Source organism: Malania oleifera, chromosome 10 (assembly GCF_029873635.1).
Source record: "Malania oleifera isolate guangnan ecotype guangnan chromosome 10, ASM2987363v1, whole genome shotgun sequence".
Lineage (NCBI taxonomy): Eukaryota > Viridiplantae > Streptophyta > Magnoliopsida > Santalales > Ximeniaceae > Malania > Malania oleifera.
Window position 1 is genome coordinate 36,868,326 of NC_080426.1, and position 14,180 is coordinate 36,882,505.

Genomic DNA, 14,180 nt, shown 5'->3' on the forward strand with positions numbered 1-14,180 from the left:
GGAATAATCGACTTTAATAGGAATGAAATGAGTGGTCTTCGTCAAACGATCAACCACCACCCAAATTGCATTCAATCCTTATCGCACTAGTGGTAGCCCTGTAACGAAATCCATTGAAACGTGATCACATTTCCACTTTAGAATAAACAATGGCTGCAACTGCCCTGCTGGTCTCTGGTGTTCAACTTTAACTTGCTAGCATATCAAGCACTGCTGTACAAATTTGACTATCTCTCTCTTCATCCCACTTCACCAGAAGTACTTCCGCAGATTCTGATACATTTTAGTGCTACTTTATGTACAGTGTATACGGATTTGTGAGCCTCCTCCAATATAATCCTTACGATCTTGGTATCTGCAGGAACACAGATTCTAGTACGAAATCGCAGGGCTCCATCATCTAATATGCTGAATTCGTCACCTAGACCATCTCGCACCCTAGCTATTACCTCTGCTAACTCTGTATTATCACCCTGAGTTGCTTTAATCCTCTCGTACAGCGTAGGCTGAACCACTAGGCTAGCAACAAACTCCTGAGGACTATCTTTTATCAATTTTATATTAAGTCTCTCTAAATCCATTAGAATCGAGTGCTGAATTTCCATGGCTGCTGACACTGGACCCACTGATTTCCTGCTTAGAGCATCAGCTACCACATTCGCTTTCCTCGAGTGGTAACTAATGGTGCAATCATAATCTTTAATGAGTTCTAGCAACTTTCTTTGTCTCATATTTAGTTCTTTCTGGGTAAAGAAATATTTCAGACTCTTGTGATCTGTGAAAATCTGGCACATCCCACCATATAAATAATGCCTCCAGAACTTGAGAGCATACACCACTATAGCTAACTCCAAATCATTCACAAGATAATTCTTCTCATATTCTTTAAGTTGTCTAAATGCATAAGCAATGACCCTGCCGTGCTGCATAAACATGCATCCTTTAAAGAGGCATTACTGTATATTACAAACCCGTCCTCCCCTGATGGAATAGCCAATATCGGAGCTGAAACTAACCGCCGCTTTAACTCCTGAAAACTCTGCTCACAATCGTTGGTCCAATCAAACTTCACATTTTTCCCTGTAAGTCATGTTAATGGACTTGACAACCTGGAGAAACCATCTACAAAATGCCGGTAATAGCCTGCTAATTCCAGAAAACTCCTAACCTCCTAAACACTGCCCGGTATTTCCCAATTCACCACTACCTCTATTTTAATCAGATCAACAGATATACTTGCCTCAAAGATCACATGGCCGAGGAAAGTAACCTGCCTTAGCCAGAACCCACATTTCTTTAATTTTGCATACAATTTCCTTTCTCTTAATATTTGCAACACCAGCCTCAAATGATGCTCGTGCTCCTCAAAACTCTCTGAATAGACCATTATATCGTCAATAAACACAACGACAAACTAGTCCAAATACTGATGGAATACCCGATTCATCAAATCCATAAATGCCGCTGGTGCATTAGTCAACCCAAATAGCATCACTAAGAATTCATAATGCCCATACCTGGTATGGAATGCGGTCTTCGATATATCTTCTGCTTTAACTTTCACCTGATGGTAACCCGACCGCAGGTCAATTTTAGAGTAAACCTGGGTCCCCTGAAACTGATCAAATAAGTCATCATTCCTAGGGAGAGGATATTTATTCTTGACTGTCAGTTTGTTTATCTCCCTATAATCGATGCACAATCTCATGGTTCCATCTTTCTTTTTCACGAACAGAACTAGCGCTCCCTAGGGCGACACACTGGGCCTGATAAAACCCTTGTCTAGAAATTCCTCTAGCTGATCTTTCAATTCTTTCAACTCGACTGGAGCCATTCGATACGGTGTTTTAGATACTGGTGCAGATCCCGACAACAAATCTATAGTAAACTCAATCTCACGGTCAAGTGGAAAACCAGACAATTCTACTGGAAAGACATCTGGGAATTCCCTCTCTACTAGTACGCTAGCTTTTCTCAATTCTTCTTTTGACAATTCTTTTATGTATGCGACATACCCGTGGCAACCACTATGTAGCAACCTCCTCACCTGAATAGCTGACACCAGCTGTGGTGAAGCACGTACACGTGAACCCATGAATTTGTATTCTTGCTTATTCGGGGGCTGAAAATTACTTCTTTTTAGTGGCAATCTATGCTAGCATAATGAATAGCTAGCCAGTCCATGCCCAGTATCACATCAAACCCCTACATATCTAGGACCATAAGATCAGCTAACAACACTCTCTCCTGAATACTTACTGGAAAATTTCGAAGCACCTTCCTGCATTTTACCACAGATCCCATCAGCGTACCCACAGATAATTCTACATCTCTACCCCAGTCATTCTGACATACCCCACCGATATAAAAGAGTGGGTGGCACTTGTATCAAACAAAACAACAATTTTATATAGTAAAGCAGTAAGGGTACCTGTGACCACACCTCCAGCTGTCTTAGTGTCTCCCGGCATCAATGCATTGACCCTCACCGGCGCAGGATTTCTCTACTGACCTCCGCGAGGTGCCGGGTATCCACCTCGAAATGATCTGGGAGTTAGTGCATAATTCGACGACATATGACACGATCAAGCCATATGATTGGGCCTTCCGCAGCGATAACAAATGTTTTCCCCTAGTCGGCACTCACCAGGATGTCTCCGTCCGCATCTAGGACAAATGGCAGGACGCTGTTCGCCTTGAAATCTGTCGTGCTCCACCATCTGTCTCTGGCCTCTGCTAAATCTACCTCCTCTCCAAGGGTCTCAGTTGGGACCCGCCTGAAAACTCGAGGGCATAGTCCTCTTCCTTTGACTCAGTGTCTCCGTCTCTCTAGATAGACTCTCCTTTGCTATACTAGCCCTGTCAACCAACTCTGAGAAATCTTGAATCCTCAGTTTTGCTATATGCCTGTAAATATTACGCCTCAAGTTCCTCTCGAACATTCTCGCCTTTTTTACTTCATCGGGAACAATATATGGGCAGAAACGCGAGAGCTCAATAAATCTCACCGCATACTGCTGAACAGTCAATGACCCCTGGGACAGACTCAGAAACTCCTGTACTCGAGCCTCTCAAACTAAGGCAGGATAGTGTCTATCAAAGAACACGTCCTTGAATCGAGCCCAGGTCATTGGTACTGGAATTGTCCTCTGCTTCTCCAATAATTTGGTGGCTGCCCACCATCTCTCGGCCTCCCTTGCCAGTCTATACGTAGCATATAAGACTCTCTGCTCGTCGGTGCAGTGAAGTACCGACAGAATCTTCTCTACCTTCTGCACCCAGTTCTCAGCAACTGCAAGGTTAGTCGCCCTAGAAAAAGCTAGTGGATTCATCTTCAAGAATTTCTCTATGGTACATCCTTGAGCTAGAGGTGGACCTCCCTGTTCCCTAGAGCTCTGAGCAATCTCAGCCATAACTTGCTGAGCCACATTACGTAGCACAACATCTAAATCTCCACCTCCTGCGCCAGAAGAACCCGCTCCATCATCACCACTGACATGAGCGCTACTGCCTCATGGTTCTATCCTGCAAACATATAAAATACCGTTTTAGAATCCTATTTCTCTACAGACCCAACTTATTCAACTAAAACTCCAAATTCTCTATTAACCATCCCTCTTGATCCTAACCCCAAATCACATCCCATAAACTAAATACATAACTTGTCGATAGTTTACTATAGCTTTCCTGAAGTTGTCACCCTAGGAAAAACGCATAAACCACCACAAAAATCTTGTATCCAGATCATAGAATAAAACCTCAAATTCTTTTTTTATATTCTGATATTGTTTCCCGCTACACTCTAAAGTCTACAGAACCTAACAACCTAGGCTCTGATACCAAATTGTAACGACCTCAAATATATATCATTTTTTTCCTTTCTTCATAGTATATATATATATATTAACTGTTCTGATACCCTTTGCTATGAAACTCGGGCTTTAGCAGGCACTGGGGTAATCCTGTATATAATATTCATACCTACGCAACGGAAACATAAACCATACATCCATACATACTATACAATACCAGAGTTCAATACATTCAGACCATAGTCATATAAAACAACTCCCTCTAGTATCACCTATCCCAAAAAATGCAAAACTCAGTCACAAACTCACCCTAAAACCAAGGCTATCAAGAAATCACTCTATCTGCGAGCCTGATCTGCTCGCCTAACTGGCTCACCTGAAAAATGGTAAAATAATAGGGTGAGACGACACTCAGTAAGTGGAAATATGCTATTACTAGTGTGTGGTGACCGAGTCGTAAAACTATAATAATAGTATGTAAAATTGCATGATCTGGTAAATCTGTAAAACACATATATCACATGTATAGTAGCTTAAAATATATGTATCATCCGAACTTTCTATCATTCATACTGCTAATATCATACTATATACAACAAAAGCTGTAAAACTGTATACATATACATAACTGTGTTTTTTTCCTAGAACTCTGTATGTCATGATTTGACCCCTCATGATAGGGTTGTGTGGCCCATAGGCGGGACTTAACCTGGTCGGCCCTCCAGGTAAGTCACTATACTCTACACTACCTCAGCCTGGGAAAACTGCATACTCTCCTAGGCACGGGACTGGCTGCTACCTCGTTAAACCGACCCCCTCAACCCAGCGAACTAGGGAGCTGCATACTCTTCGAGCACGGTTAACGGTACTCACACACTATCTGAGATATGTGGTTGCACTCTATCTATATTAGCAACGATACTATGTTTTGTATTCTGTACTGTATCTGTCTGTAATCTTTTCATGGGGATTTGATATCATACATATATACTGTACTATACTCTTTATACTATTTTCAATATTTTTCCAAAATAACCATAACACCATAACTCTGTACTGTAAATTCTGTAATATCTGTAGCATTTTGATGTTATAACTGTATACTCTGTTTTTACTTTTTATCTGTATAATCTGTCTGTACTTTCTATTTGTATAATCTGTCTATACTTTCTATTTGTATAATCTGTCTGTACTCTCTGAGTGTTATGGCATTTAGGAAAATATAGCTTTCTATATACACCATATATATACTGTTTTATCTGTATATTGTGTAATATCTGTCTGTGTAATCATCTGAGTAAAACTGTATATGTATACATATTCTGTCTATATAAAAATCTGTAAAATATCTAACTATATCTGTATAGCTTGCTATACTAAAAACTGTACAAAACTTCATATTAGGTAATATCTTCTCCGGCCAAACATTAAAAATTCATATTTTGCAATATAACTGGTATACATGCATATATATAAATGTATAAAATTTCTGATAACATAAATGAATCTCCTAGCATAGCATATTTCCCTTACCTAGTTTCTGAAAAGCCCTCACTAAACTTTAACCCTACACCCGCAGGGTTCTCCACTCAACACCCTGGAAGCGACATCCCCCAGAACAAAACATTAGTATTTTCTTACATACAACATTTCCTATAACTGTAGAAAAAGCAGATTTTGAATAAAACACCTTACCCTAAGTTCGGGATGAATTCCAAACCAATTCCACCAACGATCAGCTCCAGTAGTCTTGTAGAGAACTTCACCAGGAGGGTCGTGGTGGCCTCAGATCTTTGATCCAGCAAGAAACGGAGCCGAAATCAAAGAGAGAAGGAGGGTGAGGCGTTTTTAGAAAGAGAAAGAGTCTTTTACACCAAAATTCTACTGAAAAATCCAGGTTTTGGCAATTTATAGCCCCAAATTCGTCGACGAGACACGTCATCTCGTCAACGAGTCTTTAAGGAATTTTGTCAACGAACTTTCTCCCTCGTCGATGAATTTCAGACTGCCCCAAAAACCTCTCTCAGTATTTTCTCATCGACGAGGCATGGCTTCGTTGACGAGGCCTACTTATGCACTCATCGACGAACTCCCTGTCTTCATCAATGAGGCTCTGTGCAAAAATCTTCCGAGTTATTATATTCAAAGTGCAATGTCGTCGATGAACGCTTCGCGTTCGTCAATGAAGCTTGCTGCCTCCTTCTGATTTTGTTTCCATTTCCCTCCCTCTTAATTATTTAAATACCATTATTCTTCGGGTTGTTATAATACAGATGTTCAATGTGCTCAAGACAACCTTAGGAATCAAAAATAAAGACAATGATATGCATGAAAGTTAATAGGATTACGTTTTCCAAAATTATAGAAGTTTAGAAAAAATTTTGCAGCATTTCCTCTGTAAATAGGACACTTTCCATAGAGATACGCTTCAGACTTGGTTGTCTACACTAAATAGTTCACAATAATCCAACCAATGATGAATTTTATGAGTGCACAAGACTTTCATATAATCAACATGAAATAATGTAATGTGTTCATACATCCCACAAACAATCTATATGGGAATATAGTAGTATGAAAAAATAGAATACGATGTTCATGGTTTACATGACTTCCTTAGGACTAAAAAATAACTATAATAATCAAATAATGCAAATGAGTCCATGATTGATAGAATTTTCACTTAGCATAATGAAAAGTAAATTTAGAGATGAAGTTTAAAATTTATTTGAACTTCACTCATCCTTTCAAAAATATTTTAACATTCAGCACACTATAATCATTCTCACAAATATGGTATATGACTTTGATTATTTTTAGGAAAAATTTAACAAATTTTCGGCAACATGTCGTCTGTAAATAGACAATTTCCCAAACCTGCAACTCACTAATACTTTCAAATCACAAGACTATTGCATCATACAGATGCTCAATGTGCTCAAGACAACCTTAGGACTCAAAAATAAAGACAATGATATGCATGAAAGTTCATAGGATTACGTTTTCCAAAATTATAGAAGTTTAGAAAAATTTTGGCAACATTTTCTCTGTAAATAGGACACTTTCCATAGAGATATGCTCCAAACTTGGTTGTTTACAATAAATAATTCACAATAATCCAACCAGTAATGAATTTTATAAGTGCACAAGATCTTTATATTAGCAAACAATGAAAAACACACACAATATACAACTAAGGATGCTGCATAGCCTAATTGAGAGGAAGAGTGTCCCTAAACAAATCTCCAACCAAACAGAAAACCAAATTTGAGAAACAACGAAGGAAAGATAAGGGAAAAAAAACATAAAATAGAGTGTCCAATAATCAGCTCAGATGAATCAGATTTAGAGGAGATCAATACTATGATACCATGTTGTAAAATTAGAGATGTAGAAGAGGAAAGAGAAGAAGATAAGAGAAAAAATAGGCAGTAGTTTCTTGGAGCATGCATACAACTCCAAGTTCACTCCTTTATATATTAATAATAATAATAAGACATGAAAAACTTGTCCATCTATTCCTAATGTATAAAGTTGTCAATTAATGCACAAAAGAAGTGTAAACTTGTCACCATAATCCTTGAAAATCAAAATAAAACCTCACTCTGTGTTGCATTTCCACTTTCAGTTTATTAGCATAACATGAATTAAAAGTTCCATCCATTGGACTTTTCTAACTTCGCAAGAAAACAAACAACATAAAACAATGGTTTTCTTCATTATAAGTCCATTTCAATGCATCATATCAAATAAAATAGGGCAAAACATCAGACAGTTCCTATATGTTGGCCTAACATGGCTTTTAAATCTTGTTTTGATGATAACAAATGAAGTGTAATTTAACATGTGTTTGTTAGAGTGATGATGTTTTAGGAATCCTTAAAGTCAAAGTTCAAAAGAAAGAAAAGCAATGGAAGTGCAAGATCACTAAGGACTTCAAAAGCCACATTCATATTTAAAGTGATCCAAAGATAGCTCAAGCAACACCAACATGAGAAAAGTGTGTGGAAATCTAAAGTTGACTCAAGCTCAAGTCAAAAGGGACACAATGCAAAAATATCATGAAACACTTCAAGCTTAGAGTTTTAGGTTTTAAGACCAATGATGTAAGTACTTCATATTGATATATCTCATGAAAATATTTTGAAGCTCTTTAGGGGTTATTGTGACTTAGAGACCTTATTTTAAAAATCCAAGAAAAAGTTTTATAAGTAATGAAAGCAAGAGAGCAAGACGAGTTTTTGAAAACTAAACTGAAAAACCAGAATTTAGTTTACCCATACGACTGAAGTTTAACTTCAGTCTACTGAAGAATTTCCTCAAAAGACTAAAGATTAAGTTCAGTCTATTGAAGAATTTCATGTTGAAATCCTGAAGAGGCAGTACACCCTCAGAAGACTAAACCATGATAGCCCAGTCGACTGACCCTGTTTCTAGTTAAATTTTTCAGTGTTTTAAAGAATTTCAGAAGACTGACCCAATACTTCAGTCTACTAAACACTGTTAACAGCTAAATTTTTTAAGTATTTTAAAATTCAAACTAAGGTTTCTTGTGCCCCAAATTTTATGAAAACTTGGGAAATACTCCAAGTAATCTTAGGCAACACGAAAATACTTTTATTGGCCTATAAATACATGGTTTTAGCAAATCAAACATACCAAGTAATTGAAAATCTGTTTAAAAGTTGAAAGTACTCTTGCTCTCTCAAAGATCTCTCTTGCTCTCACTTTTGCAAAACTAATTTGTCGAGAATTCTGAAGTGCTGAATCTTCCTTGTCTTAGTTCTAATATACTGAATTGCTAATCCTCATCTAAGAGAAGAAACTTGGTGAAATCACTCTTCAGCTTCAATCTATTTCAATTTGATATTTGATATTGAAGTATATAGTGCTTTAAATTGTACTAATCTACTCTTTTGAGAGTGTTATTGTACACAGGAATTATTTCTTGTTTCTTGTAGTTGATTGACGATTCAAGGGTTGTTTGGATTGTTGGACCAAACTTGGTGTATTGCTTGGAGAGGGGGCTCTACCCTTAAGGAGGGATTTGTAAAGGTTTCCTCCACCTGAAAAGGAGTGTTCTAGTGGAATCCTTAGGTGGTATTGGCCTAAGGCGAGGACGTAGGCTAGGGATAAACCGAACATTGTAAAAATCTCAGTGTCATTCTCTACCCTTTCTCTTTATTTTCAGCAAACATATATATTGTGTGGTGTATGCAGAGTGCAGGTTGCTGAAATTACCAACCGGGATTAAGAAGAACTCTTAACTTAAGAAAGTATGTTTTGATTAAACTTTTTTGGAAACCCAAAAGGGAGTACGTTGTTTAATTGTTTGCCGAAATCTTAGTTGAGAGAGTGCAAACAAGTTTCATTCTTCACAGGGCTACAAACGAACTCTACCTTGAGTTCTTGCAAAAAGTTAAGATTTTCCAAAGAATTGAATATTATATTTTGATTGAGTGGTTGATTGCTTTAGTTGCTTGATTGGTTGTTTGATTGCTTGAGTATTACTTGTGTTGTGTTTAAGTATTAGTTTGTGGATTGATTGTTAAATTAAGGTTTGGTTGTGTGATTGTTAAATTAAACAAGAGGTTAAGAATTCATAAAAAGAATTAAAAGAAAATTTTAATAACCCAATTCAACCCCCCCTCTTGGAACTACACCTTAACTTTCACTGTACATCCTCAAAATGACTTAAAGGAAACATGAATATGAAAAATCATCCACATACAATGACAAATATGAATATCATACGAGCATCCAAGTTTTCTAGAACCAAAGACCCCCTGAACTAGTTTCCAACCAACATTTCCATTACTATCGAATAATATAAACCAAGTGTTGGACATGAGTGCATATATCTAGCATGCTAAAGAGTAAAGTCTATCCAAAACAGCCCAACTTGTTAAAACCAGAACATGCAAATGTGCAGCTCAGTCCAAATGAACTTAATGACAGCACAAATTTTCAAGACAATTTCTAGAAGGAAAGAAGTCAACAAAAGAAATGCAATGACATTCTTTTGCTCATGAAAATTGAGGTCCATTTCTACTAGCAAAAAATTCAAAAATTTGTCCCCTAGTAAGATTATAGTCTGTCCTAAGTACAACCAAAATCAATAATCTATCCACATAGGACACATGTATAAGCATATATAATCAACATATTACACCAGTCCATGTTTCATGACATTTTAAACAACTCATGTTTTAACTGTTTATACAGCAAATACAACTTGACTGCGAGAAACATGAATAAACCTGACCAACTTTTTGTAAAACAAAGAAAAATATCAAACCAAACATTTCCATTTGCATCAAGAACCAATCTACTCCAATCCATTTGCGATATGCAATAACTAGCTCACGCATTCAAACACACATGCACATGAAAATTGATAGGAAAAAAAAAAGTCTTGCTATTTTTATTTGTATAATCAGAAGATATTTCAATTAGTTTAAACAAAAACCAACATGGTCATCATTCCCACATCAAATATATAAATTGTACAATTCCAACCCACATCAAGAAGGAGATAAGTGAAACAAATAAATTGTACAATTCTAACACATGCACAAAACCCTAGCCTCTAATTCCACAAACCGCTTATTCTAAGCCTCAACCTCAGCCTCGTCTCTCGCCTCCGCGCACTCCAAATCCTTAATCTTATTTTTCAAATAAGCAACAACCTCCTTCTCACCTTCACAAGAACTCCTTGAAGGCCCCAACAACAGTCCTAATCCCTCCTTCCTCCTCTTTTCCCTATCGCTCGTTACACTGTTATCCTCTCACAAATGAATGATCGTCTCTTTAGTGTCTTTGTACTTTTTCTTCAAGTCTTCCAATTGATCTTCAAGCAAGCATTTACTGAGCCCTAGTGCTTGATCAATGCTCCTATATAAGTGTGATCTTGCCCAGAAGATCACTCACGAATGGAGAGCAAAATGGAGAGCTAACGCTCAGTAAAAGCTTGCTTGAAGATCAATTGGAAGACTTGAAGAAAAAGTACAAAGATGCTAAAGAGACGATCATTCGTTTGTGAGAGGATAACAAAGTAATGAGGGATAGGGAAAAGAGGAGGAAGGAGGTATTAGTGAAGGTTGTTGGGGCCTTCGAGGAGTTCTCGTGAAGGTGAGAAGGAAGTTGTTGCTTATCTGAAGAATAAGATAAAGGATTTGGAGTGCGCGAAGGCGAGAGCCAAGGTTGAAGTTGAGGCATGGAATAAGCGGTTTATGGAATTAGAGGCTAGGGTTTTGTGCATGTAGCGACTGACGAGTTGGTAAGATACACCTTGGAATTGATCTTGAGCAGAACATTTGTAAGATATTGGTCCTTAACTCTAGTAGGAGTAATGCATTGAGTGACAATTACAAAATCAACAAGATTCTTTCGCTTCCAAGGACCTTAAACATTAGATAAATTCATTACAACTAACCAAAAATTAGCTTAATAAATGCAGAACAAACTAGCCACAACCATAAATAACTACATAATGTCATAAAAAAATCCGAGGGTGAAGGCTAGCCCCTCCAATACAGAGTACAAAAGAACTAGCTTGAGATAAATAACCAATTATTATTTCCTGTACAATTCAACTTAATGCTCTTTCATACTTACATAAATTCTTCATTCATATGTAGGACTCAATAGAACATGACATCAAATTTAGCATGCAATGTTTGTAAACTTTTGTATAAGTGGTACAAAAAAAAAGAAAAGAAAAAAGAAGAAGAAAATATAAGTAAGCTTTGAAACACTATGATCTATTTATATATATACACGCACACATACATACATCCATTCATGCATACATACATACATATATACATACATACATACATATATACAAACATACATAAATACATACATATGTACATATATATATATATATATATATATATATATACACACACACACACACATAAACTACCTTTTACATACCTTCTAATGAGAGGAGAAGCCACTTGCATCGTTTGATCGAGATTGGCGCATCATTTGTTCAAGCTGAGCTTGCCTGTTTATCATGGCTTCCAGCCGGGCTTCCATGTTAGACACCTTCTCTTTCAATTGTTGGTTCTCCATTTCCACCGTATGCACCCAGTGAACCATCTCCTCCGCTTGAGACTCATCGTCTCGAAGCGCTCGTTCAATCTCAGCACGAGATGCCGAACCCATAGAAGATGATGTTGTTGGGGCAATGTATCCACTCCTAAGACCTTTCACCCATCCCCTGTTCGTTGCCCAGCACCTGAGTGGAGATCTCGTAATTCGTCATTGTCTGACTCCCCTCTGAAATGGCTACATCCCTCAGCTTGAGCATCTTCACCTATTTTCAGTCATGAAAATGATAAAAATGAATAAATAAGAATACAACTTCGATGTTTTGAATAAAATAATGAACTAAGCAATATATTTGACTCTCATGTTGCCCCTACGCACCTTGGTACCACTCCCTCGATCGCCTTTGGTGTGTTCTCTGATAAAGATAAGGGATCGGCTCCTTTGCGCCAGTCTCAGGATCACGCTACCTTATCATATAAAACAACATTAATATTAATTCTGCGGTGTAAACATAAATAACACTTGTTAAGTAATGGTCAGATAGTTTTATAGCAATTACCATTCGATGATTGATGAATAACCACGACCCATCGCAATGTGTCGTAGGGAGTTTGCTGCGGTTCGCTGCATTTTTTTCACATATAGTCTACAAAAAAAGATGTAATAACTGTTTATTAGCCACATTGCAAAACAAAGGTGTAGTCCCAAGAGAGGGGTGAATTGGGTTATTAAACTTTTCTTTTAATTGTTTTTAAGATTCTTAACCTCTTGTTGATTTAACAATTACATAACCAGTCCTTAGTTATTTATTCAATCCATAACTACAACACAACTCAAGTAAATCAAAAACTTAAACATCAGCCAAACAATCAACCAAAATGTTCAACCCACAAAATTCAATATTCAACATTTTACCGATTCTCAACTTTTGCAGCCATGTGTATATGAAATTGATTTAAGCCCTGTGGTTAATGCAAGCCCTGTGGATAATTGATTTCTTAATATGAAGCACAATACTCTTTGTAAGAATTTAGACTTTAAACAAACTCTCAATTAATAAGTCTTGGGTGTTGAATCAATTAACGTATTCCCTTACGATTTTCGCAACTTATCAATCAACCAACGTACTCCCTTTCAATTTTTGCAATCCCAAAAACAAATTAAGTTTAAGTTTATTTAATATCTAATCCACGTAGTGTATATGATCAGAAATTAAAAAACAACCACATAGTTTATCTATGCTAAAAATAAAGAGAGTAAGGGAGAGAGAGTGACACCGAGTTTTGACAAGGTTCGACTTATCCCCAGCCTACGTCCTCGCCTTCGGAAAACCACCAAAGGATTCACTAAATCAGTTCCTTTTTGAACGAAAAAAAATCATTACACACTCCTTCAGTAGGCTAGAGCCCACCTCTCCAAGTGATACCCCTCACTCGGTCACTCCTTCAATTAGGCTAGAGTTGCACCTTTCCAAGCAATACCCCACGCTTGGTCAACGATCCAAACACCTTGAATCGTCCAAGAACTACAATAATACAAAGTAAACGTTGCATACAAGAACACTCTCGAACAAAGTAGATTAGTACAATATTCAGCACTATGTACTTCAAGAATTTAAAAATCAATATGAAATACAATTGAAGCTCAAGTAAAGAGATCACCAAGGGTTCTTTTAGTGATTGAGAAAACTCAGTATTAGAACTGTAAGCTCGTGATTCAGCAGCAATTCATAAGATGTCTCCCAGATGGAGTGTGAGCAATAGAAAACTTTGAGAGAGATTGAGAGTTTGATTTCAAAAATGCTGTGTGATTACCTTGGTTATTAATTTCTTGAGGTTAAGGGAGTATTTATAAACTTTTTAGAATTAGTTTCCTTGTTTCCCAAGTTACTTGGAGTGTCCACCAAGTTTTTATAGCGTTTATATTTGAAAAACTAATTTTTAGAATTTTCCTGTTGAAGTTTAAAAATTCAAATCCCGTGGAGTCAGTCAGTTGGACAGGCGACTCGGTAGTTCATTTCTCAGAGTCAGTTTGCTGGACAGGCGACTGAGACCTTTCTGTTTGCCAAAAATTAAATTCTATAAAATGTTAGTCGGCTGACTTAGCCACGTTCAAAATAGTCAGTTGGATGAATAAACCAGGTTTGTCAATCGGCTAACTCATTCTAGTTCAAACTGTCAGTTGGTTAAGCAGGTTTATTCATTCTTGATGTTTTGTCAATTGGCTGGCCAATCTCAGTGTGTTCTGGTCAGTTGGCTGACCAGTCCATTCTTTTTTCCAAATATTTTTATTTTTGATTTTTAAACT